Source organism: Cricetulus griseus, chromosome 3 (assembly GCF_003668045.3).
Source record: "Cricetulus griseus strain 17A/GY chromosome 3, alternate assembly CriGri-PICRH-1.0, whole genome shotgun sequence".
NCBI lineage: Eukaryota > Metazoa > Chordata > Mammalia > Rodentia > Cricetidae > Cricetulus > Cricetulus griseus.
Genome location: NC_048596.1, coordinates 98,126,651 through 98,150,685, shown reverse-complemented (window position 1 = coordinate 98,150,685; position 24,035 = coordinate 98,126,651). Strand labels below are relative to the sequence as shown.

The 24,035-nt window shown below is 50.4% G+C and overlaps 1 protein-coding gene across 5 annotated transcripts in view; it reads left to right on the top strand.

The window, feature by feature from the left end:
* The first annotated feature begins 1,554 nt into the window (after positions 1 to 1,554).
* Arap1 (ArfGAP with RhoGAP domain, ankyrin repeat and PH domain 1) overlaps positions 1,555 to 24,035 on the top strand; it is a 61,311-nt gene continuing 38,830 nt past the window's right edge. For 4 of the 5 annotated variants that reach the window (XR_003483851.2, XR_003483852.2, XM_027407826.2 and 1 more), the window contains exons 1-2: positions 1,555 to 1,690; positions 20,309 to 20,386. The gene's annotated coding sequence lies outside the window, so the exon portion shown is untranslated. Of the gene's footprint in view, positions 1,691 to 4,775; positions 4,872 to 20,308; positions 20,387 to 24,035 lie in introns of all 5 variants that reach the window. The other variant, XM_027407824.2, reaches the window with a different exon arrangement.

Genomic DNA, 24,035 nt, shown 5'->3' with positions numbered 1-24,035 from the left:
TCACCTCTCCCAGAAACCCCTTACAGCCGAAAAGCACTCAGCTCAGAGTCGTTTTTTCCCAGAGGAACAGTTTCTGTGGAGAGAGGGCCCAGACAGGAGACCCTATCACCTGGAAAGTTCCAGCTCTAGCTCTGCCTGCCCATAATGGTCCTTAACTTTGAGAACACCCTGAAAAACTGCCGACTCTCATTTCCTAGCCTAGAACCTAGGGCGATAGCTTTTACCCTTAAGCTAGAATTGAGACTAAAAAGAACAAAGTGTCCATCACTGGGTCAGGCATGGAGTAGGCTATCTGGTTAAAGGCACCTTTCTCCATTCAGGGCAACCCCCTTGGCCCACCCTGCTTAAATATTAAATATGCCCACTGTACCTATGGAAAAATGGAAAAGAGCTAAGGCCTTTGGCTTGGCTGGCTGGCCCCAGGACCCAGAAATACCTGCCAAATCTAGGGATTTCATCTGTATGGAGAGAAGGTGAGAGGCTGTTAGGTTCTGGTGGGACTTTCCCAGGACCCTCTCTTGGGAGCTGTGGTTCGGTGCCGAAGCACTCCCAGAGAAGGTGGTGACCAGCCATGGTTGTCCTGCCTCCAACGGCTTCCTATCTTCTGGAGGTGTGTGTGTGTGTGTGTGTGTGTGTGTGTGTGTGTGTGTGTGTGTGTGTGTGTCTGTCTGTCTGTCTGTCTGTCTGTCTGTCTCTGTCTCTCCTGTGTGTGTGTCTGTCTGTCTCTCCTGTGTGTGTGTGTGTGTGTGTGTGTGTGTGTGTCTGTTTCTGTCTGTCTCTCCTGTGTGTGTATGTGTCTGTCTGTCTGTCTCTCCTATGTGTGTGTGTGTGTCTGTTTCTGTCTGTCTCTCCTGTGTGTGTGTGTGTGTGTGTGTGTTTCTGTCTGTCTCTCCTGTGTGTGTATGTGTCTGTCTGTCTCTCCTGTGTGTGTGTGTGTGTGTGTGTGTGTGTGTCTGTTTCTGTCTGTCTCTCCTGTGTGTGTGTGTGTGTGTCTGTTTCTATCTGTCTCTCCTGTGTGTGTATGTGTCTGTCTGTCTGTCTCTCCTGTGTGTGTGTGTGTGTGTGTCTGTTTCTGTCTGTCTCTCCTGTGTGTGTGTGTGTGTGTGTTTCTGTCTGTCTCTCGTGTGTGTGTGTGTGTGTGTGTGTGTGTGTGTGTGTGTGTCTGTTTCTGTCGGTCTCTCCTGTGTGTGTGTGTGTCTGTTTCTGTCTGTCTCTCCTGTGTGTGTATGTGTCTGTCTGTCTCTCCTGTGTGTGTGTGTGTGTGTGTGTGTGTGTGTGTGTGTGTGTGTGTCTGCTGTCTTTCTGTCTGTCTGTCTGTCTGTCTATCTGTCTGTCTGTCTCCAGGGGTGTCGAGGCAAGGAAACTCACGGATCAGGATCCTAGAGTCTCAGCAAGGGCGGGGTAGACAAGGGACATAAAAGCCTTATCGAGTTAGAAGGGCTAGGGAGAGACAAACCTGGCGGGCAAGTCTGTCCAGGGGACAGAAGATCCGGACTAGGCTGGGGGCGGGACCGGCCAGCTCCCTGCCCCTTCCCCGCCCTCACGTCCCCGGAGTGTCACGTGGGGCGGGCGGAAGCGCCGGGCTAGGTGGGCGCGCCCGGACCGCTGCCGCGAGTTGGCAGCGGCCGCGTGTGACAGACGGTACCGGGACCCCGGGTTCCCCGCGTGGAGTTCTCTTCGCTCAAAACAGGTCAGTTCGGTTGCTGGGGCCTTCCAATGGTCAGTGTGACCTGCACTGCCCCCATTCCTCAGAAGGTAATAGTGAGGCCTGGGGCACTTTTCCCGGGGTCATCTGGTGCACTCTCCTGCTGGGGATGGAGTGAGGTGGGGTCGCCTCTGGAGGTGGAAGCTTCGGGCCAGACCCGTAGGGACAGGGAGGGTGAGCTGGTTGACACCGGCTTCCATCGCCAGCTCTTCTGCTTGCAGACTCCGGGGTGAGTCGCGTCGGGCGGCTGGGTTTTCCCACCCGAGAAATGAAGGCTCCCACCCAATCGACCGTGGACACTCTACAGCCTGGCAAAGCTGTAGAACTTTAGCCCTGGAGCTGGGGCGTTGGTAACCTTGGGCAGGCTACTTCCGTCCTCTGCACCTCAATTCTCCACCAGTTAATGGGGGCACGGTTTCTCCAGAGCCTACCTGGCCCAGTTGCCCGGAAAGGAGGGGTGTGTGTTCATTGAATGGGGTCAGGCTGGGAGTGGTGGATGGGCTTAGAGCAGGCTTGCAGTGCAGCAGGGGGCGGCGGCGTGGGTGTTTGGTCTCAGATCTCCATGGGTAGGTTTGGGTGCTGGGTCAGTTCGGTTGGCTTCACAGTAGGCTTCTGCCCGATGTTCCTCTAAATCCAGTGTCCTGGGGGAACCTTTCCCAATGCCCAGACTCGGGATGCAAGGGTGCTCAGGTATGGATTTGACTGCTGCTGGGTCCTAGGGACCCTGATACCTGTACTTGGAGAGCAGTAACTGTCTTGATTGGGGAAGCTTAGCATCCTAGCACCGTCATTACAGGTATAAGAATCTCAGCAGAACCCAGAGACAGGTGTGGACAGGTGTCGATCTGGGAAGGAGAGGATGCCTGGAACTCTCCTTGGTAGTTAAGTGGCTGTTTGCAAAAACTGGCTGCAAGGTGAGCGCAGAGCTTGTGCAAAGGAAAGGATTCTCTAACTTGGAGGAAAGACGAGGAGTGGGTGTGGCTGCTAAGAGCAGGAGGGGAGGGTATGTGTAGAACTCATCCTTGGGACTCATACCCCATTGGAATTTTTTAGACGCTGTCCTGGGGACCCTGCTCCCAGTGGAATAGGGTACAAGTGAGATGTCCAAGGCAGGCTACTGATGGCTATGTGGTGGAGGTGGCCCCGATGCCCCCAGGTTTCATTTGGACATTCAGGCCTTGTTACTTTGTCCCCATCACTTGGGATCCAGCCACACTCTCCACTCATCAAGAATCAACCTTTGTGCAAAGGTGTGCTGGTCCCACGAGTTTTCCCCTCATCCAAATCCCCATATTCTTTGAGCCTTCAGGGTTCAGATGTGGACTGCTATGGCAGCCTGGTTCTGAGTTCTGGGTAAGGATAAGGCTTTAGATGTCTGTGAAGATGAGGTACAGTGTAAGACTAGCTAGGGACCTGGTATCTGGAGTTCTAGTACTGTCGCCAAGCCCTGGGTGACTTTGACGCTCTCCGTCCTTTTCAGAGTCCACAATCCACATCTGAGGGGTGGGATGATAAGCCTGGCTTCATATTCTAAGGATAGCTGCTAAAGCAAGAGTCAGGCCTGTGTGAATCCTGCCTGGAGTTTGAGTGAAGGAAAGGTGATCCTAGAGGAAGGGGCAGTGGGGAGCATCGGCTCAGAGGACTGGGACTAGCAATGATCCAGGCCTTGGGCCTGGGGGGGGGGGTTGCTACCATTCTTGAGGGTTTTCCCCTCCCCACTCCACTCTCCCTTGGCTGAGCTCAAAGCCAGCCGCCAATGCCCAAACAAGTGGCCTCTGTTCCTAGGGGAGGGGGAGGGGAAGCAGGCCCTGGGCTCCAGGCCCGCCTGTCCAGCACTGACCCTGCCTCCCCCTTTAGCTGTGGGTCTTAACTCTTGGAAGCCTGGACTGGGTACTGGGCTGTTTGAGGGCTGGTACCTCTTGTTCTACAACTGACCCGTTTGTCTTGCTTCAGATTTCTGGGCTCTGTCTTTTGTAGAGGGAACTACAGGATGTCCTCAGAGCAGTATATATGTGGGGTATGGTTGCAGTCAGTTCCTCTCAACTCCTTTCAGGTCCATCTGGTCAGACTTAGTCCCTCCACAGACAGCTTGGGGGTGTTTGTGTTTTAAAGAGAAATCCTGTGCTAAGAATGACCACCAGGTATCTGACAGTAAAGACAGGGGGTCCCAGAGTCCCCTCCAGTGTATATTCTCTACAGAGCTCAGACTTAGGCTGACTTATCATGATCCCCACCCCATCCACTGCCGGCAGAATGCACTACAACTTCTTGTCCACCTACCCAGCCTCAGCCAGGCCCCCAGACCTGTACATTCTAACTGGGGCTCTGGGGAGCCCCTGCCCAAGGAGGCAAATGTCCCTTAGATAACACAATTCATGTGTGCTGTTGGCCCACAGTTCAGGGCTTGTCAGTTGCAGATTTCTTGTGGAATACCTAAACATGTTCTATAATTAAGATTTCTGAGCTGGGTGTGGTGGCGCATGCCTTTAATCCCAGTGCTCTGGAGGCAGAGGCAAGTGGATCTCTGAGTTTGAGGCCAGCCTCAAACACAGTGAGTTCCAGGACACCCAGGGCTACACAGAGAAACCCTGTCTTGACAAAACAAACAAACAAAAAGGGTTTCTGTTCTAGATCACTGGGGTAGAGTGCAATTAAGTGACTAGTTCAATAACACTAGTAGTTCATCCAGTGCAATAAATGATTATTTAAGTATAGTCACAGCAGCAGTAGAAACTGCTGTTTCTTGGCTCTACCCATTTTATTGGAGTACAAAGTGAGGTCAAGAGGCAAGGTGATTTTCTAGGGACCATCCATTCTTAGACTAGCTGGGACACTGCATTTTCATTGTTTCACAGGGAGATTTTTGCAGACAGCAGATTGAAACCCAGTCCTACCCTGGATTCCTCATTGCAATAACTGGCAGATTGGAGGGCTGCCAGGTCCCTGACATTAGTGGTGATCAGTCTTGGTGTAGGGTGCCTGCAAAGGTGTTGTACTTGCTGACTGGCCTAGTTGCATTATCTTGACACTCCCCGTGCCTCTCCCTCCCCCTGCCTCTCCCTCCCCCTAGGGGCTGAGTTCTAGGAAGGGTACCTCCTGGAGGATTAATTTCCTGCTGCATCCCCCTGACTTACCCAGACCCTGTTTTGATGCTGAGGAAGCCAAGGTCTGTAAATGGTCAGCATCTGAGGAGACAAGAACTGGGGCAGGAATCCAACCTGGTCTCTGCATGTGCTCTCTTCCCTGCCTGGGGCCTGGTTAGAGTCTCTGAAACCTTGTGCTGCCTGCTGCCTTGTCATGGGGGCTCTAGTCTGTATCAATAAACCAGCTCCTCTTAGGGCCCCTGGTATCTCTGCCATGTAGGGCATTGGTGACTGAACAAACTGGAGAGGATTTCCCAGAGTCAGGTGACTAAAGAACAGAGGCCACCTGAGGTCAAGTGTGTGCTACTCAGTGGGCCAGGGAGGGTACAGGAACTAGAGATCCATTTTGTACCCTCCCTCTACGTATCTAATCTTTGTTCCTTCATTTTCATTTTGTGAGGGTCTCTGTCATCATTTGAGGGTACAGAGCAGGAGCCACATCTGGATTCTTGGTGGCCCAGGGCTCCTAGGGGAGTCTTGTCTGGCCCCATGTCCTCTGGCCAGGCTGCTGTAGGTGGCTGAGTCCCCAGGACAGGACAGTTCAATGCAGAGCTGTTCTTGCTCTATAGCCTCCTGGGTGCCAGGGTCTCCCTCACTGGCATCCATTTACTCAGACATTCTTTTCTTTCCTCTTCCCAGGCCCTCTATCCCATGTATCAACGGCATGAGACAAAAACCAGTGAGACAGTCTAGGTCTTGATAGGGTGACTTGGACTGGAAAGGCGGCCTAGTCTCTCTCCTCCCTCTTCCATGTTAGCTGCCTCAGAGAGTCTGAGTCTGGGGTTGGGCATTGGTGGCACACACCTTTAATCCCAGCACTCGGAGGCAGAGGCAGGCGGATCTCTGTGAGTTCGAGGCCAGCCTGGTCTCCAGAGCAAGTGCCAGGATAGGCTCCAAAGCTACACAGAGAATCCTTGTCTCGAAAAACCAAAGAAAAAAGAAAAAAAAAAGTCTGAGTCTGCCCTTCATAGAGTTTGAGATTTGAGGGGTCTGTTTGCTCTGTAGTTGTTCCCAGCTTTTAAATTCCCAAAAGTTGAGGTCCCAGGGGCCCACAATGCTTGGATTTGGTGGGACTCACCTTGAGTTGAAGCTAAACCTTATGCCACACTGCAGCCATTCGGGGGCTCTGATTCCCTGCTGGCCTCCTGGTGCATGCGACCACATATGCTCTGCTGCTTCCCTTTCTAGAAATCCACAAGGCCAGCCTGGGGCCTAGTGATAGCACATGGCACAGTAGTCTTGTAATGGAGAGGCTCAGGGGGTAGGACCACTGACTGCACTCAAGAAAGAGAAGCCCATGGGCACCTGGGTGCAGCTGAGGGGGAACCTGGAAGGGGCTGGAAGGATCATAGAGCAAGGTCAAGGGTTGCTCTGTAGACATTGGAAATAACATGAAATATGGATCACAGACCTGGGTCAAGTCTGCAAAAGATCAGGGTCTGAAGGTCCCCACAGAGGTGTGGTGGGCAGAGGCCTGAATCAGGGAGACTGAGGAAATGTCTTGTCATGCCTTGGGTTTTTAAGCACACCAGCCATTGCTCAGGTGGGGCCTGCCCCTGTAAAAGGAGACTGCTTCCCAGAAGACCCCTGGCTGGCAGGCTTCTCGATGGGTTTTGGGGTGCACTCTGTCATTGGGCTCAGCATTTGATGTTCCAGGGATTGGGGCAGATGGAGCCCTGCTCTGTATCCGTGATGTGTGAGCCTGGCTAGGCTTTCAGCCCCTGGTCTCTTTAGTGAGGACTTTCAATGGGCTGCTGTGTAGTTTTGTAACTAAAATACAATGCTTTTTCCCCCTTAGATGCCAGGCCTGACAGGGAGAAAGGGGAACCCCCCCTCCCTGAGGGGCAGAGCTGGAACAGATATTTTTCCAGAGGGAGGGTCTTGCTTGCTTAGTGAAGGGGTGCCAGGGTATTAGCTAATGGTCTACCTTCCCCATCAGAGTGGGGCTCTTCCTCCTCCTGCCTCTTTCTCTGCTCTAAAGATGACTCTCTGAGCCTAGGTACATCCATGGATCTGACCAAGACACTTACCTGCCTATACTGCTTGTGGCCTGAAAACCCACATTTTCAAGTCTGGAGAGTTAGCTTATTGATTTAGAGCTCTGGTGACTCTTCCAGAGGACCCAGCTTCAATTCCCAGCACTTACTTGGTGGCTCACCACTCTATAATTCTAGTTCCAGGGGAACTTATGCCCTCTTCCAGCCTCTGAGGGCACCAGGCGCACCCATGGTGCACAGACATACATGCAAGCGAAATACCCATAACATAAAATAAAATGGAAATAAACCCCACATTTTGGACTAGGGGTGTAGCTCATTTGGTAATGTTTGTCCAGCATGCACTAGGCTCTGGGTTCAATACCCAGGATGGCAAAAACTGAGTACGGTAGTATTTCTGTAATCCCAGCCCTTGGGAGGTGGAGACCAGAGAATCAGAAGTTTAAGGTTGGAATGAGGAAGTGGATAAGTGGATGAAACACTTGCCTGGCAAGTGGGAGAACCAGATCTTGTGTCGCCAGAACCTGGGGTGGTAGCGCATTCATCTCTAATTCCTGCACTCCCATGGGAAGATGGGAGGCGAAGACAGAAGAACCCAGAACCTTGAGGGCCGGCTAGCCTGGCCTATGCAGCAGAGAGCAACCAGAGACCCTTTCTCAATCAAGGTGGACGATGAAGACCCACACACCTCTACACATGTGCCGTGGCATGTGTGCCTACACTCAAAACACAAACATACATAAGCATGTACATCATACACACATCACACATACAGAAAGAAGTTCAAGGTCATCATCTGTTGCATAGGAGGCTAGCTTGGGTTATATGAGATCATGTTTCAATCAAACAAGAGTACCCCGGCCTACTACTTATTTCACAGTGCAGAAGTGGCCCCGCCCACTCGCAGGGTTTTGCGACAATGTTTCTAATGTCAACTGAAGGGACCGCCCTCCCTCAGTTCTTCCCATAACAAGCCAGAGAAAGACTGTGTTGAGTTCAGGCTGAGGGCTTGCTGAATCCCGCTCCTGGCCATGTGGCCTTGGTCAGGCTCTTGTTCTCTCTGGAACTCACTTCTCTTCTGGAAATGGGGAGTTGGATGAGGTTAGAAACAGGTGGTTGGGGCCGGCTAGTGCTGGGAAGTCAGAGCAGGAGGTAGAAGCATGGTGGGCACCAGTGGAATGGAAAGCACACATACTGGGAAGGCCGCTGTCCTGCAGTGTGACCTGGGTTCCTGCTGTCCATGTGTCAAGCTGGGGAATGTCCATCCAGTTAGTAGCTATTTATTGTGAGCCACCTTTGAGATATAAGGGAACCGGAGCCTGGCCCTGTCTGGGGTGGGGTGAGAGAAAGTGTATGATGCATCTGTGACCTGGGAGTCTGCCTCTTGGAGCAGGTGGCCATCAGGCTGGGAAAGCTGGGTAGAGAAGTAGTCCAGGCAGAGGGAGTTGTGTAAGCATAGCTGTCGGCAATAGCTTTAAAGGAAATGAGGACCAGTGTCCGAGCTCACCTGGGCAGTGGGCAGCTATGGAGGGTAGGTGGGTAGAGGTGGTGGGGGGAGGCAGTTGCAGCCTTGTGAGAAGGGCAGCTGGGTTCAGATCCCAGGGAGCCAGGTGTTAGGACCTGTTAGGCTGTGGGCATCGAGAAAGTGGTGTGAGCCAGCATTTTCTCTTGTGTGTGGGCTCCCCAGAAGTGTTTATCAAGCCACCCAGCCGGAAGTGGCTGGGGCAGCCTCACTTGGGAAGACAAGTTGGGGCAGCTACAGAGGGCTCCAGGGGACCCCAGAACCTTATGTCTGAGAGATTCCTAGACTTGGACTTCACAGTTGCCTTGCCCAACTGTCTTCTCTGCCATATGTCTGCATCCTGGAGGCTGAGGGGGTCATTACTATCCATTCTAGACTAGCCCAGGCTGAAGAGTAAACAATGGGGGAGAGGAAAGGGGGAACAAACAAAAAACCAAGCCCCCCCAAAAATAAGAAAAAAGAAAAAATTCATAGTACAGAAAACAAGGAATCAGTCTCAGAACATATAATTCGGGGTGGGGGGCGGCTGTTACAGAGACAGCTCAATTGGTAAAGAGGAGCCTGGTGTGCATGCATGAGGACCTGAGTTTGGATCTCCAGCATCAGCATGTAAAAGACTGTGCACAAGCTGTGCACTTGTAACCCCAACACACTGAGTAGATGGAGACAAGTGGCTCCCTGGAGTTTCAGGTTCAATGAGAGCCTCTCTCAAAAGCTGAGGTGGAGAGTATTTCAGGAAGACACTTTGTGCAGCTCTCTGGTCTCCACATGCGCGCGCAAGTCAAGTGTTTGCACACATGCATACACACTCAAAAGAAAAGAGGAAAAAAGCAGGTGAACCCTCAAGTCTCATAGTGGTAGGAACCCTTCTGTCACTGCCCGCTCTGTGGACTCTGTGCCTTCTGTCTGTCTCTGTCACTTACCATTGTCTGGACAGTATAGATCAGTGCCTTTTTATTTATTTTAGTTTTTGTTTCTTTCGAGACAGTGTTTCTCTGTGTATTCCTATCTTGGAATTTGCTCTAGACCAGGCTGTCCTTGAACTCAGCTTCCCCTTCCTCTGCCTCTGCCCAGCTTCAGGTGAGTGCACTCTCTTTCTCTTTCCTTCCTGCCCTTCCTGTGTCCTTCTTGGGCCTGCCCAGCTCCGTGTACATTCTCCATTCTGAGTAGATGAGTGAACAGACCTAGGAAGCCCTTGACGCAGATTCTGGCTTTTGTGTCCTCTTGAGTGAGTTACTTCATCTCCCTGAGGCTCAGTTTACTCATCTGTAAAGTGGGTTACACCACCTGCTTTCTAGGGTGTGAGGGCTGTGGGATGCTTGATGGACAGTGTGGACTCCAGTCTTTGACTGCTCTGTGCAGGGAGACTGAAGAAGGATAGGGTAGCATCACATCCCACCCCCACCTTCACCCCAGCCCTGCTTAGACAGGGGCTGGAGAGGGAAGGTGGAACAGGGGGGTCTTCCTTCAGGTTGTCCCGTTGTAGAGTGGGGGGAGCTGAGGTGACACATTGCAGTGAAGGCCAACACTTGTGGGGCTGCTCCCCCCATCTCCCTCTCTTCTGCTCCCAGCCCCTGCCCAGCCACACAGCCATCTAATACTCTCCAGCGTGGCAGCTTTCACTTTCAGGTCCCAGCAGCAAAGGACCCCACTTATCTTCAGCCTCTCCATGGCTGAGGGAAATGGCAGGTCTGGGTCTCTATTTCCTGGGGTCAGTAGTTCTGGGTACAGAGAGCCAGAGTCCCTTACCCCTGGACAGGAGCTTTGGGTTGCCCAGCTCTCCCCTCCCCAGCCAGTCAGTGTTGGCCTTCAGTCTCCAATACATGGTGCAGGTCCAGCTGATGACCCTGAACTGTCCCCTCCTGCTGCCTGTGATCCTGTGGTTAGCTCTGAGCCCTCCCTCCCTCCCTCCTGTGGTCAGTGGCTTCCTGTTTCTACCCATTTAGTCCTTCAGTCCCCTGGGTGGGGGGTGCAGCAGTCGCAGGAGGATCTTCCTGGAATCATGCTGTGGCACCTTGGGCCTCCTCCTTGCCCAGTACATGCCCTTGTAGGGGCAGGAAGTCCCAGTCCCCAGGAAAGTGCTGCTATAACAGAGGGAGGGGCCAGGTCAATGCTCAGCTGCCCTGTGTAGTACCAGGGCGGCCTCTGGTGTGCATCAATTGGGAGAGCAGTTCAGAGGGACTGGGGAGCAGAAGAGGGGTAGTTAGGAGACTAGCTCTGCCTGATATCATGTTGTGGGCTCTAGGCTGTGCTTCAGGGGAGGGAAAGGTAGGGACAGGGACATGGATAGGGTCCAGCCCAGGGCTGTGGCTGTGGCTGTGGCTCTGGTAGAAGTCTAGGCTAGTAGGCTGGCTGGGTTCCACCTCTAGCAAAAGCAGAAAGGCCTGGGAAAATGTTGAGGGAAGATGAATGAGAACCCTGCCTGTAGAGGGTGGTTAGGGATAGGAATGGGCCTATTTAGAGGTGCGAGAGGAACAATCTGTAGCACTTTGTCACATGGCCTAAAACCAGCACTTTGACTTTCAGCTTTCTGAATTTGCAAGTGAGTTACACCTTCTCCCTGAGCGACCTCTTTCTAGGGTGGGGCTTGGGCATGAGGAGGCCCTGGATGAGGTTTGAGGCTATGGTGGGTCACGTGCTGTCTTAGGAAACAAACCAAGTGTCCCTAGAGTCTGGGGTTCATTAATGGGCCTCTGTGCTTCCTTGTGGCAATTTAGCAGGCCCAGTCTTGATGTGCAAGATGGAGTGGGAGGGGCTTTGAGTCTCCTTTAGGCCAGATGGCCCAGGACAGTAGCAATTTCATATATGATAGTTCCGCTAGTAATCTATATATATTGCTGGGTGTGTGGGTTCACTTCTGTAAATCCAAGACTCAGGAGGAATTACAAGTTTGAGATCAGTTTGGCAAACATCAAATTCCAGGCTAGCTGGGGTTGCTTATAGTGGAAGATTGGTCTCAAAATAACAACAAAAGCCCGTGGTGGTGGTGGTGCACGCCTTTAGTCCCAGCACTCAGGAGGCAGAGGCAGGTGGATCTCTGTGAGTTTGAGACCAGCCTCATCTACAAGAGCTAGTTCCAGGACAGCCTCCAAAGCCACAGAGAAACCCTGTCTCGAAAAACCAAAAGAAAAAAAAATTAACAAAAAGAAAAGAAAATCAAGTCTGTCTACGTCGTATTTAAAATCACGAAGGACGAGGTTATGTTATATATGGTACTAAAAACAAGCTGCCATGACTGTTTTTTTACTTATTATTTATTTACTATGGTGTGTGTGTAAGAGCATGATGACACACGGGTGTATGAGGAGGTCAGATGACAGCTTTACTGAATCAGTTCTCTCCCTTCCACCTTTACATGAGCTGCAGGGATGAAACTTGTGCCACCAGTCTTTTCCCGACAAAGCACCTTTACCTGCTGAGCCATCTTGCCTGCCCATTGTTACTTCACTTTAAAAACTATTGTTTTTGAAGTATGTATGTGTTTGTGAGTATGTATATGCTTGTATGTATGAGTGTGGGTGCAACATACATGTGGAGGTTCAGAGAAGAAAATCAAGAAAAGAATTCTCGGGTGTCATTCTCTCCTTCCACTGTGTTTGAGATAGGGTCTTTCATTGTTCACTACTGTGTACACCAGGCTAGCTCCTAGGAATTTTCCTGTCTGTGTCCCCCATCTTGCTTAGTGGTGTGGGGACCATTACAAACTCATGCTACTGCTGCACTTAGCTTTACATGGGTTCTGGGGATTCGAACTCAGGTCCTCATGTTAGACACCCCCCCCCCGCCCGGAACTCAGGTATCCGGGGTCCCAGGCCACGACCGAGGTCACCCCAATCACCAGACAGATTCGAGAGCTTGATGCAAACTGCATGAGGCTTTATTGTTTTTTAACGAGCTAACCCCATGTTAGCTCGGGTCTTTCACCCACCCGCCATGGAGGATGGCTTGCAAAGACTCCTCCAACCGGCTGCCCAGCGATCTTGTAGGGCAGCGTAAGGGGAGTGTCTAGGGGTACGCACAGGCTCAGGATTGGTGTGCCTCCAGGCTTGGAGGGCTTGCCCTGTGTTGATTGGCCAATTGATTGTTATGGCCCATAGGCCCTCCCAGGGTGGTTGCTATGCTCTATGCGTCATTGCTGTGCACTTATCCGTAAAGTACACCCAGAGTCGTAAAGCATAGTGCCACCAGCTAACTTCTGATTGGTTCCTTGTCACGAGGCAGGCACCTAACCTCTAGTGACTAAGGCAAGGTCATAGTGAGCACTGTTACTGTCATGGCTGCCGAAATGGGGGCCTGGTCCCTTCACTCACACTTATGTGATAAGTGTTTTACCTGCTGAGCCATCTCCCCAGCTCTCTTTGTCTGTTTTTGAGACCGGGTAGCTGAGATTGGCCTCTAGCTCAAGCTGACTTCCAACTCTTTGTTCTCCTGACTCAGTTTACAGAGTACTTGATTGGCCAGCATGCCCAGCCCTGAACTCAGTTCTAGTGATTTAAAATGCACACATCATGGTAGAATGCTTGCCTAGCATGCTTGAGGTCCTGGGTATCTTCAGCTCTCTGTAAACTGGGCATAGTGGAGTATGGCTGGTGGTGGAGACAGGATTTGTAACAGTTCAAGGCTACGTAGTGAGTTTGAGGCCAACCTAGGAAAGAAAAGAAACTTGTCATCTCCCATCATTCCCTTGCCTTCCTCCTAAAGGAGATCAAACCAAAGGCCCCAGTGTGCCAGACAGTGCTCTACCACTGAGCTAATCCTCAGTCTCCGTTCTAATAGTAGAAGCGTTAACACAATTTAAAAACCTTAAACAACACAGACATGAGATTTATGGAAAGTCTTTCAAGATGGTTATGGGAGGGTTGGAGTGTAGCTCAGTGGTAGAGCATTTGCCTAGCATGTGCAAATTCCTGGGTTGAAATCCCAGCAGTACACACATGCACACATACACAGAGATAGGGGTGAGAGTTCATTGTGACCAGGGATTGTCCACTGTCCTTTTGTCATTAGCATCCCCTGGTCATTAATAAAACTGTGGGTTAGCATTTTAGTAGGGTGGTGCTATAAGAAGGTTGTTAAAATGTGCCTTTTGCCAGATCCTCTGTGAATGGACGGCCCTGCTGTGTACTGTCTGAGGATTCCTGGTGGAGTGGCTGGTGATAGCTAGGAGGGAGAGGATTGATTCCCAGCCTGTCCTCTCCTCCGCTGGCTGAGCTGCATCCTGGTGTGGGGGCCTGGGGGAAGAGGCACCTTTTTCTGATTTGTGTAAGGGTCCCACCTGGTTTAGGGACAGCAATCATTTAGAGTGGGGAGCACTGGGGAGCTGGTGAGGTCTGTGGGATGGAGTGTGGAGTACCTGGGGTGGACGAGAGGGGATGAGTTCTATGTAGCAGAGTTGTCTGGAACAAAGCTCCTCAGAGAACAGTGTTGGAGCTGGGGTGACAGACTCATTGGTGATTCAGAAACCTAAGAACGTTAGGTACTATGGGTCTTTACTAGAACCTGGCTACAAACCCAAATGTCCAGTTAGGACTAGTCATGGCCTTAGGACTGGGAACAGGAAGTGACTGCCTTAACTGAGGGGGTGTGAGCAGAAGATGAAAGTCTGACCTATGCTGTGCACGAGGTGACATGATGTGTCACAATCATCTGGGTTCCCAGTTCTGAGCAGAGACAGAGACCTTACTTTGTAGAGGGGAAATTGTGGCCTAGGATGGGATGGGATATACATAGGGTTTAGGGCAGGCAGCAAAGCAAACTTGGAATTAGGCTTGCCTTGCATCCCTGGTGAGGGTGGGGAGCAAGCTTGGAGCTCTCTGGGAGGCACAGCCATACTCAGGACCCCCAGAAAACAGTACCCAGCCCAGATGGGCTTGACAAGATATTCTTGGAGCCGGGGAGAGTCAGCAGGGCAGACACAGGTGGGAGAAGCACAGGAAGTCATAGTGGCCATCCTGAGACCTGAATGCCACAGCCTGTAGTCCCTGAGAGGCAGGGAATAACTTCTTGGTCCAGGGGTCCACTTTGCTGTGCTCCCCTCACCACTACCACACCTTGCTGCGTTGGCTCAGAGGGAGTTAGCTTGGCAGTGTAGGGGGTCACTTCTGCACCCTCTGAGCTGGGAGCCCAGCCCCCACCCAGTTCCTCATAGCTACAGGAAGTATCTCCAAGGCTTCTTGCCTGCTAGTGGAAGCTCGCAGTCCTGCAGACACCCAGGAGAGCAGCTGGTGCCTAGGAGGGTGGCCATGCTGTAGGTATTACCTCACTACTGGACCAGGCATGGGTGGGTTGGGTGTTAGGTGTGTCAGGGTTTTAGGGAAGTTGTGTGGAACTCTAGGGCAGTTTTGTGGGGTTCTAGGGCATCTGTGTGGAGTTCTAGGGCAGTTATGTGGGTTTCTGGGGCAGTTGTGTGTACTTGAATTGTTGATATGAGCATGGGTCCTACAGGCAGAAGGACAGACAGCTCTGCCCAGCAACTGCTGGGTGAGCAGGAGGCCTTAGGCCTAGGAGGTAGGGAAGCAAGTTGAGGCATGCTTGTGTGGTGCTGAGGCGGTGTGGTTTGTAGATCCAGGTGGGTGTATGGTTGTGGTTCCTGTGGAGACAGATCTGAAGGGTTTCTTGAGGGCTGGACATTTGGGGGCACCTGTCCATCTGCATGGTTTGGGAAACCTGGAGTCTTGGGGCAAGGGTGGGACTATACAAAGGGGTGAGGGAAAGAGACCCACAGGTAGGTCTGGGGTTGCCTTATCTTTCCCTTCTCTCCAGGGCTGGGTCTTGCCTTGAACCTGGAGCAGGGTCCTGTGTAAGGGGGTAAAACAAGGCATGCCACCTGGCCCTGGGGCCTCCAGAGCTTGGAGTGGGAGGAGCCAGGACCTTTAAGGTTGCTCTGGCAGTCTGAGTCACTCTTGCAAATCAAAATGCAAAAACAAGGGGAGGCCTCCAGAGACAGGCACACCCACGGGGCCAGCAGGCTCACAAATGGCCCAGCAAGGTGCTGTTGCCCAAACCTCTGGGGTGCCTCTTTTCCTTCCCTAGGGGGCTGTCTCATCTCCAGCCTACTTGGTCCTTTTCTGTCTGCTCCCTGGGCCCTGCACATTCAGTTCCCTTTGCATGGAACAGTGTCTTTCCTGTCTCCACCCGGCTGGGCCCAGGGGAGGAGGGCTCTGGAAGCCTTCCCGCTTGCTTCTCCAAAGGCTCTGTGGGCTGCAGCAGGGGACTTGGGTAAGTGTCCACCCCAGGTCTTGGGATCACTGTAAGGGCTAAGGGGACAGAGATAGGAATCTGGGAGGGGCTGGGCTGACAGTGGCACTTGCGAGAGGAAAAGAAGTCAAGGCTGTGAGCTCCTTTGCTGGGTTGGTGAAGTTGGTGTCACTGGTCGTAATGGGCAGGCACACCAGACAAGAGAATGGACAGTGAACTCAAACTCCACCTTGGGATTGGGCTGACAAGGTCATTAATAGGGTGAAAGCTTTGACTTCAGCAAGAGGGAGTCAAGCCAGATCTGAGGAAGGACTGGCTGGCAAGTACTAAAGATTCAGATGATTCTTTCGTCTAAAGTGGGACTAGATTCCCTGAGCTCCACTGTGGATGGTGGGGTTGGAAAGAGGGACAGACTCGGGCCATCACAGAAGATGCTGAAAGTGGGGATATAGGAGGACCCTCACAGAGCAACCGAGGACAGCAGGCAGAAGTATGGCGGCCAAAGGGCAGTTTTGGAGGACTTTGTGGAGGAGGTGTCCTGGAGGGGGGCCAGGATGGTTGATGTACTCATTGTCAGCTGACTGTTTTGGGGGCTCCCCTATTTCAGGCTTGGGCTGATGTAGGAAATGACACAGGAGTTGTGGATGGGGCCTGAGCTTGAGGTATGTCACTGAGCATTTGGGCAAGTCACTTCCTCTCTGTGGTGTTGTTTCTTCATCCATAAGTGGCAGGCCAACTGCAGCAAATGACAGACCTGAGGAGCCCTGCAGGGCACAGAGAGCCCCATCATTTGTGGCAGGTGGCTGGTCTAGTGAGCCTAGAGAAGGGAAGAGCTAACGTGGAATGGGGAGACTTCGCAAGCCTGGCTGGGTCTAGGGGTGTGGTGTGGACCCTCACCTGTGGTTGTGCTGTTGTTATATGATGATGCTTCTTCAGCAGGGTCTCTGGTTCTCAGGGAGTGAGAGCAGAGCAGGGGAGGGCTGGGTGCTGAAGAGCTCTACCATCAAGGCACATGATATTTTGGTGCCATTTAAAGAATGAAAACCCTTGTCAAAAAATCCATGATGAACAAAACATAAAATATCATGATTTTCAATAAAGGAAGGATGGCGTTACAGTACTTTCTGGCTCCAGCAGTGATTATTGCAGACTTCTGCCGTGGACAGCCACCCCTGGGAAGCTACTCTGACCTAGCCTGGTGAGGGCCCTAGGCTGACATTCCTGGGTGGCAGTGTCCAGCTTGAGGTTCCTGGAGGCCTCTGGGTTATGCTTTCAGCTCCTTGAATAGCACTGTCCCTAAAGCTATCAGCACCCAGGCCCCAGGTCTCTGACCTTAGCCAGTGCCCTTTAGTGCAGGAATAAATAGGAACTTGAGAGAGGCCAGGCTCTTCTCAGGGAGAGCAGTGGGTTCCTGTTTCCCAGACCTAGCCTGTCCAGCAATGAGTTAGGACCATCAGCATTCCTCAGTCAGCTGACCTCCATAGGCACTCCTTTATACTTGACCTTTGCTTAGGCAACACTTTTGAGAAGCAGCAAGCAGCATGGCTAAGAGAAGAGTGGAGAGCATGGCTGAGAGTGGAGAGCCTGGCTGAGGATGGAGAGAATGGCTAAGGATGGAGAACATGGCTGAGAGTGCAGAGCTGCCTTGCCCAATAGACAGTGCAAGAGCAGGTTCCATGATGAAAATGCTTGCGATGCAAGCCTAAGGACCTGAATTGAGATCTGCAGAACCCAGGTAAAAGTTGGTCACATGGGCTGGTAACATGGTTCAGTGAGTCAAGTTTCCTGCCTTGTCGTTCCCCCCCACCCCCCAGTTGACAGCCTGAATTCAGGTTGCACGCAGTGGAAGGAGAGAGCAGACTCTTGCAAGTTGTTCTCTGAGTATGTACATGCACGTGTGTGTGTGTGTGTGTGTGTGTGTGTGTGTGTGTGCACAAATGCAGTAAACAAACAAACAAACAAACAGATGCAGCAGCCCTGTTCCATCAGAGGACGGGAGGTAGAGACAGGAGACTCTCCAGAAGTTTGTGCAGAGTGTCAGAAGTAGACTGAGCTGCTAGCCTGGTGCACAGTGGGGAACTATGAGAGAGGCTGTTCCAAGGTGATAGGTAAGGGCACATGCCCAGGGCTGCCCTCTGATCTCAACGCAGGCATCATGGCATGCATGTGCACATGCTTACACACGTGCATGCACCCACAACACCACACATATGCATGAGTGCAAGAGCAGGCCCACTTCTGTCATCCAGGCACTCAGGATCTCAGTGGTAGAGGCCTTGCCTAACATGTGCACAGCCCTGGGTTTATTCCTGGCAAAACAAAACAAGTAAGAGCAATGTATTTTAACATTTTTATTTTTTGAATATGACCGTTTGCTAGCATGTGTGTATGTATACTACATGTGTGCCTGGCGCCCGAGGAGCCCAGAAAATGGCATTGAGTCCTTGGCACAAGAGCTGACATGTGGTTTCGAGTCACCACTTGGGTGCTGGAAACTGAACCCAGGTCCTCTGTAAGAGCAGCAAGTGCTCTTAACAGCTGATCCATCTATCTAGCTACTGTTTTTAAATTTTTAAATATCATCACCATCATTATCATCATCACTGTCAGTGAATGCTTGATTCTCTTTCCTCTACTTCCCATGTGCTAGGATTCTAGGTGTTTGCAACCATTTCTGGCTTCATGTTGCTTTAGTAGTATTTAAACCTAAATATCAAATATTCAATGATTATTATTCATCATGTAATCAATAGCAAGTCATTGAGATATTTTAGGTTCTTTTTTTCTTTCACTCTCTTCAAAATACCCTATGTTCAGAATTCAGTGCTCTTTATTTTGGGGCCATGTTTCAAATGTTCAAAGCCATATATGGCTATGCCAGCTACTGTATTGAAAAGGGCAGGCCTAGATGTGTTGAGACTATGACTTAGGTAAGTCACTTAACTTCCTTGTACTCTTTTTTATCTTAAACTCTCTAGAGATTATTAGAGGGTTGATGAGTATTACTTGAATTAAAGTGTACAGATACTAGGCATGCTGTTTGTCTTTTTTTTTTTTTTTTTTTTTTTTGGCAGGGTTTCTCTGTGTAGATCTGTCTATCCTGGAACTCCCTTTGTAGACCAGGCTGGCCTCGAACTTAGAGATCCACCTGCCTCTGCCTCTGCCTCCTGAGTGCTGGGATTAAAGGTGTGTGCCACCACCGGCCTGCCCTGTTTGTCTTTTTAATGCTATCATTTGAGAAGCCTGCCATTCAGGCCAACACTTTCACCCAGAGTACCAGTTACTTAACCTTTGTTTTAGAGGCTGGAGAGATGGCTCAGTGGTTAAGAATGCTGGTTGATCTTCCAGAAGACTCAGGTTCGATTCCAAGCACCCACGTAATGACTCACAACTGTCTATGACTCGAGTCTCAGGAGATCTGCACCCTTTTCTTGCCTCCTTTGGCACCGCATACATGGGGTGCGCAGACATATGTGCATGCAAAATACCTATACACATAAAGTAAATAAAATCTCTAACATTTTGCTTTTAAAATCCTCACTTTAAAATCCCATCCCTGGGGAGACAGATGTCTGCAAAGTGCCACGTATGCATGAGGACCTGGGTTCCATTCCTATTCACCTGGCAAGCTGGACATGAGGCTGTACACTTGTGGGTGGGAGACACAGTACAGGAGGATCCCCTGGGGCCCTGGCCAGCCAACATAGCCTAATTAGTGAGAGACCTTGTCTTAAAAAAACAAGGTAGAAGTCTCTGGAGGAATGATGCTTGCCCTCCACGCACCGATGCATATATGCACTTGTACCAGGACCTTCACAGGTCCGTGTACTCATACAGACACCCACAGACACATAAAGCATTGTGGGGCTTTTTGTTTGTTGTTTTTGTGGGAGGTGTTGTTTTGTTTGATTTTGGGGACAGGGTCTAACTATGTAGCCCAGGCTGGCCTGGTACTGGCTTTGGTGCCCTCTATTCACAGGAGCCTCCCTACTACTGGGATCCAGATGTGCACTACCACACCTGTTCTGAGCTGTGACAGTTGTAGAGTCCACTTACCATAAATAAATGGTCATGTATGCTCCCAAGGCTATGGTGCAGAGCCCAGCAGTTACTAAGACATTCCTGCCCTCACTTTGCTCTGGGCTCCATGGAGGGGTCTGTGTATCCCATTGTGCTCACGACCCCTACCTCATAGAGCCTGGGACTTCTGAGCCTGTTCTCACTTCTCCTGGAAATCCCCTATTGGCTCATGTCCTTGTTCCAGTTTTGCCCCGCCTCTGTCCCAGCCTGTTTCATGGTCCCCAGATTAGTGGAGAGAGTTTTGTGTTCCTGTGTCCCCAGCTCTTCTGTCAGGAAAACATCTTATCCAAGGAGCATATCGTATCCCCGTGTCTCCCTCCCTGGTGCAGTCTCTTAGCAAGACTCCCCTGTAGGAGTCCCAACACTGGGGATTCCAAACAGGCAGCCAGTAACCCTGAGCCCCTTAGTAACTTCATGCTTACCTCTTGCAGGTACCTCACCATTCCAACCCTCACACTCTCTCCTGGAAGGACTTGCTGGGACCTGACTCCATGGCCATCGTCCTGGTGTCCGGGAGTTCTCTCTCTCTTCTCCTCCAGTCTCTGCTTTCTTCCCTATCTTTGGTTTGCCCCGCCCTCTCCTCTTCCTTTCCCTTTCCCCTTCCTGTCTCTCCTCCTGGCATTACTTGTCTCATGAATTTTCTCCCATACCTCTTTCCCTGCAGCATCCACCACAGAGCACCATGAGGAGACCTTGGGAATAGGAACAACCTCTCTGGAGGCCCGGGTGTACTTGGCGGCTGGTAAGTGGGGAGCGGGGACCCTGAGGTGGGAGTTTCGTGGAAGCTGAGACCTAGGGTTTTATGTTCTATTATTTGTCAAGCTGAAGTTGAAGATGAAGAACTGAAGATGAAGCCTGAGAACTGGGTAAAGCCTCCCCGAGGGGTTCTGAGAGGGGAGGACCAGGCCCCAGGCTGGTTTGCTGGTTGCCAACGATTGGTGTTTCCTCCTTGCTTGCTGAGTTTGGCCTCGTTACTCCTGAGTGCTATTAATGATGATCATAGCCCTCTCCCCTTTTATTGATTTTTTTTTTTCTGAGATAGGGTTTCTGTCTGTAGCCCTGCCTGTCCTAGAACTCATTCTGTAGACCAGGCTGGTCTCGAACTCACAGAGATCTGCCTGCCTCTGCCTCCTGAGTGCTAGAAGTAAAAGAGTGTGCCACCTCCTCCTGGCTCCTTCTTCTGCTTTTTTGGGGTGTGTGTTTCGAGACAGGGTTTCTCTGTGGCTTTGGAGGTTGTCCTGGAACTAGCTCTTGTAGACCAGGCTAGTCTTGAACTCACAGAGATACACTTGCCTCCCTCTCCTGCTTTTAAATGCTTATTTTGTTTGAGTCTGTGTGTGTGAGTGTGTGTGTGAGAATCTGTGTGTATCTGTGTCTGTGTGTGAGTCTCTGTGTGTGTGTGCTTGCTGTACATACATACATCCTGGTGCCACAGCATGTATGTGCAAGAGTCTGTTTGAACCTCCCACACTAGGAATTGAACTCAGGTCGTTAGGCTTTGTGGCAAGCACCTTTATCCACTGTACCCATATCCTCTTGAAATAGGATTCATTCTGTGAGGTTTGTGGCACAATATCAAAAAGAAGGATCTAGAAGAATCCTGTTTCCTCCACCACCATTTATCTACTTCTTGTTTATCTACTCAGATGTGTGTCCATAATTTTTTGTTTTGCTTTTGTTTTTCTTTAGCCCAGATGGTTATACAATGATACTCTGTACCTTGATTTTATGGTTGAATATACATCTTCTTGCTTGTTTTTTGAGACAGGGTTTCTCTGTGTAGCCCTGGAACTTGCTCTGTAGATCAGGCTGTCCTTGAACTCACAGAGATTCACTTGCCCCTTCCTTCCAAATGCTGGGATTAAAGGCATGTGCCACCACTGCCCAGCTTGAATATACATCTTTAACATCACTTTATATAAACTTTAGAAACCAGCCTACTTTCTGTTTGGAAATTGCTTTCAGGTTTTAATTCAACTCTGGAAGACTTTACTTCTTTATACTTTTATACTATTAAGGGCCATTGTTTGTCTTTCTATTGAATGACTATTCTTTTAAAACTCACATAATTGAACATTAGGTGACAGAAAACATAAAATGAATTGTCTTTCTCTGCACCAAGATAGTTTTCCAGGGAAGCTAAAGTTTTGTATTCAAGGCCATTCTAGGATTCAGAGAGGGGCCTGAGCAATGTATGTGCAAGATTATGTTTTGTTAATTTTTCAAAAATAAGACATTCTTGCTTTCTTTCCCCCCAAAAGATCATCGAGATGACACAAGCTTTAGGCCCTGTGAGCTGTTTTTCTGTCCTGTTTCCTCATGGCCCCTCAGCCCTTCACTTCCTTCATTTGAGGAGTTCTCCTGTGTGGCCTGGCCTCCTGTCTCTGTGGAGACATATCTCGGCACTTACCCAAGTGGCCATACTCATCCTGGCACTCCGCTTGGTGTTACTGCTGTTAGCTTTTCTTGTTTGTAAAAGGCAGGACGTTACAATCCTGTTCTGGACATTTTCTTGCTCACATAACAGGGTCATTCATACTGGTGTAGAGGATCTTCCTCCTTTTGATAGCCACTATGTTGTCTATTGCATGACTACCCCATACTTTAGTCATTTATTTCCCAACTGACGGACATTTCGGTTATTTCCATCTTCTGTAATTCGCAGTTTGGTAGCTGATAGCCATTTATGTATGTTGATTTGGATGGGTGCCAGTAACACTGCAGGGCAAATGCCTGTATTTGAGTTTTCACCCAGGGTGGCTAGGTCAAAGGGCGGCAACAGAGGGGCTCTCCTAGTGACTGTGATATTGTCCTCCCTGGAGGCACCCCAGCCAGTCAGGGAGGAGGTGCCCTACCATATGACCACTGTGTGTACTTTCAGGTTGTTTGTGTTGGATGGAACACTTGATGGATGGAAGGCTGTGTTTTACCTCTGTGTTCTGTTGAGTTCCTCGACCTGTGTTTAAAGACCGTGTGTGTTTTCCTTCATCTGAACTTCTCTGTTCAGATTATCCCCCCATCATTCTCTCTCTTAGTTTGGTGTCTGTTGCTGTAATAAACGCCATCACCAAGAGCAACCTGGGGAAGAAAGGGTTTGTTTTATCTTACCACTTACACCATGAAGGGAAGTCAGGGCAGGAACTCATGCAGAGGCCATGGAGGAATGCTGATTACTGGCTTGCTTCTCATGGCTTGCTCAACCTGCTTTCTAATAGAACCACCTGCTCTGGAGTGGCACGGCTGGCTCACAGTGGTCTGGGCCCACTCACATCAGTAATCAAGAAAGTGTCTCATAGACTTGCCCACAGGCCAGTGTGATGAAGACAATCCCTCAGTTGACATCCCTCTTCCCAGTGATTCCAGCTTGTGTCAGGTTGACAAAAAACTAAAAATTGTGCTCAGACTTGTGTGCTCCCTTGCCCACTTGTGTTCTTTCTCTCTCTCCTTTTTCATGTGTATCAGTTTCAAGCAGCCCAGGTTGACTTCGAATGAAGGAACACTGCTCCTGAGTGCTGGGATTACAGATAATGTTCTGTATTTAGGTGTGAATCAGCTTTCGGGAAATAGTAGGATAGGAGATAGCTCCTAGGTGGTTTCATGATGGGTTCTACGATGCTTAATTTTTATGTACTGTCACATGACATTTAACGACAAGACAGGCTGGGAGTGACTGGGGATGAGTTGGTAGAGTGCTCAGTTCATGTTCAATATTCAGCGCTGCTGCAGAGCAAGGTGTGGTGGTGGCTCATGCCTGTAACTGGGAGGTGGAGGAGGAAGGATCTGAGGTTTAAGGTCATGTGACCTCAGCTACATAGTGAGTTTGAGACGAGAGAATTAATCGTCTTACTTGTACAGGTCATTTTATTTGTGTGTGGGTGTTTTGTTTGCATGTCTGTCTGTGCACTGCGTGTGTGTCTGGTGCCAGAAAAAGGTGTCGGATCCTGGGGGACTGGAGTTACAGGCCACTGTGAGAAGTCATGTGGGTGCTGGGAATCAAACCTGGGACCTTTGGAAGACCAGCCAGTGCTCTTAGCCACCAAGCAAACTCTCCAGCTGTGCCACATCCAGGCTTTTTTTTTTTTTTTTTTTTAATTCTCAGTAAGAACTCAGACTTGTATTCATGTAGTTTTTCTACTTGCCTGCCTGCCTTCTCTTGTGTGAGAAAGTTTTTTAACCCTTACTGGGCCCTTCTGTCCCTCACTGTCTTCTTCCCCTCAGTGGGGATCAGCCCAGCACCCTGGCCCCAAGCTTCATCACTGCTCCAAGGTGTGTGTATTTCTCATGTTCATTCTTGTGTTTTTCTGTTCTGTGAGACTGTTGTGAGTATTTTCATCCTGGTTCCTTCCTGGTTACTGCATAGGAATATTAGTTTCAGTGGCCCTACTGAACTC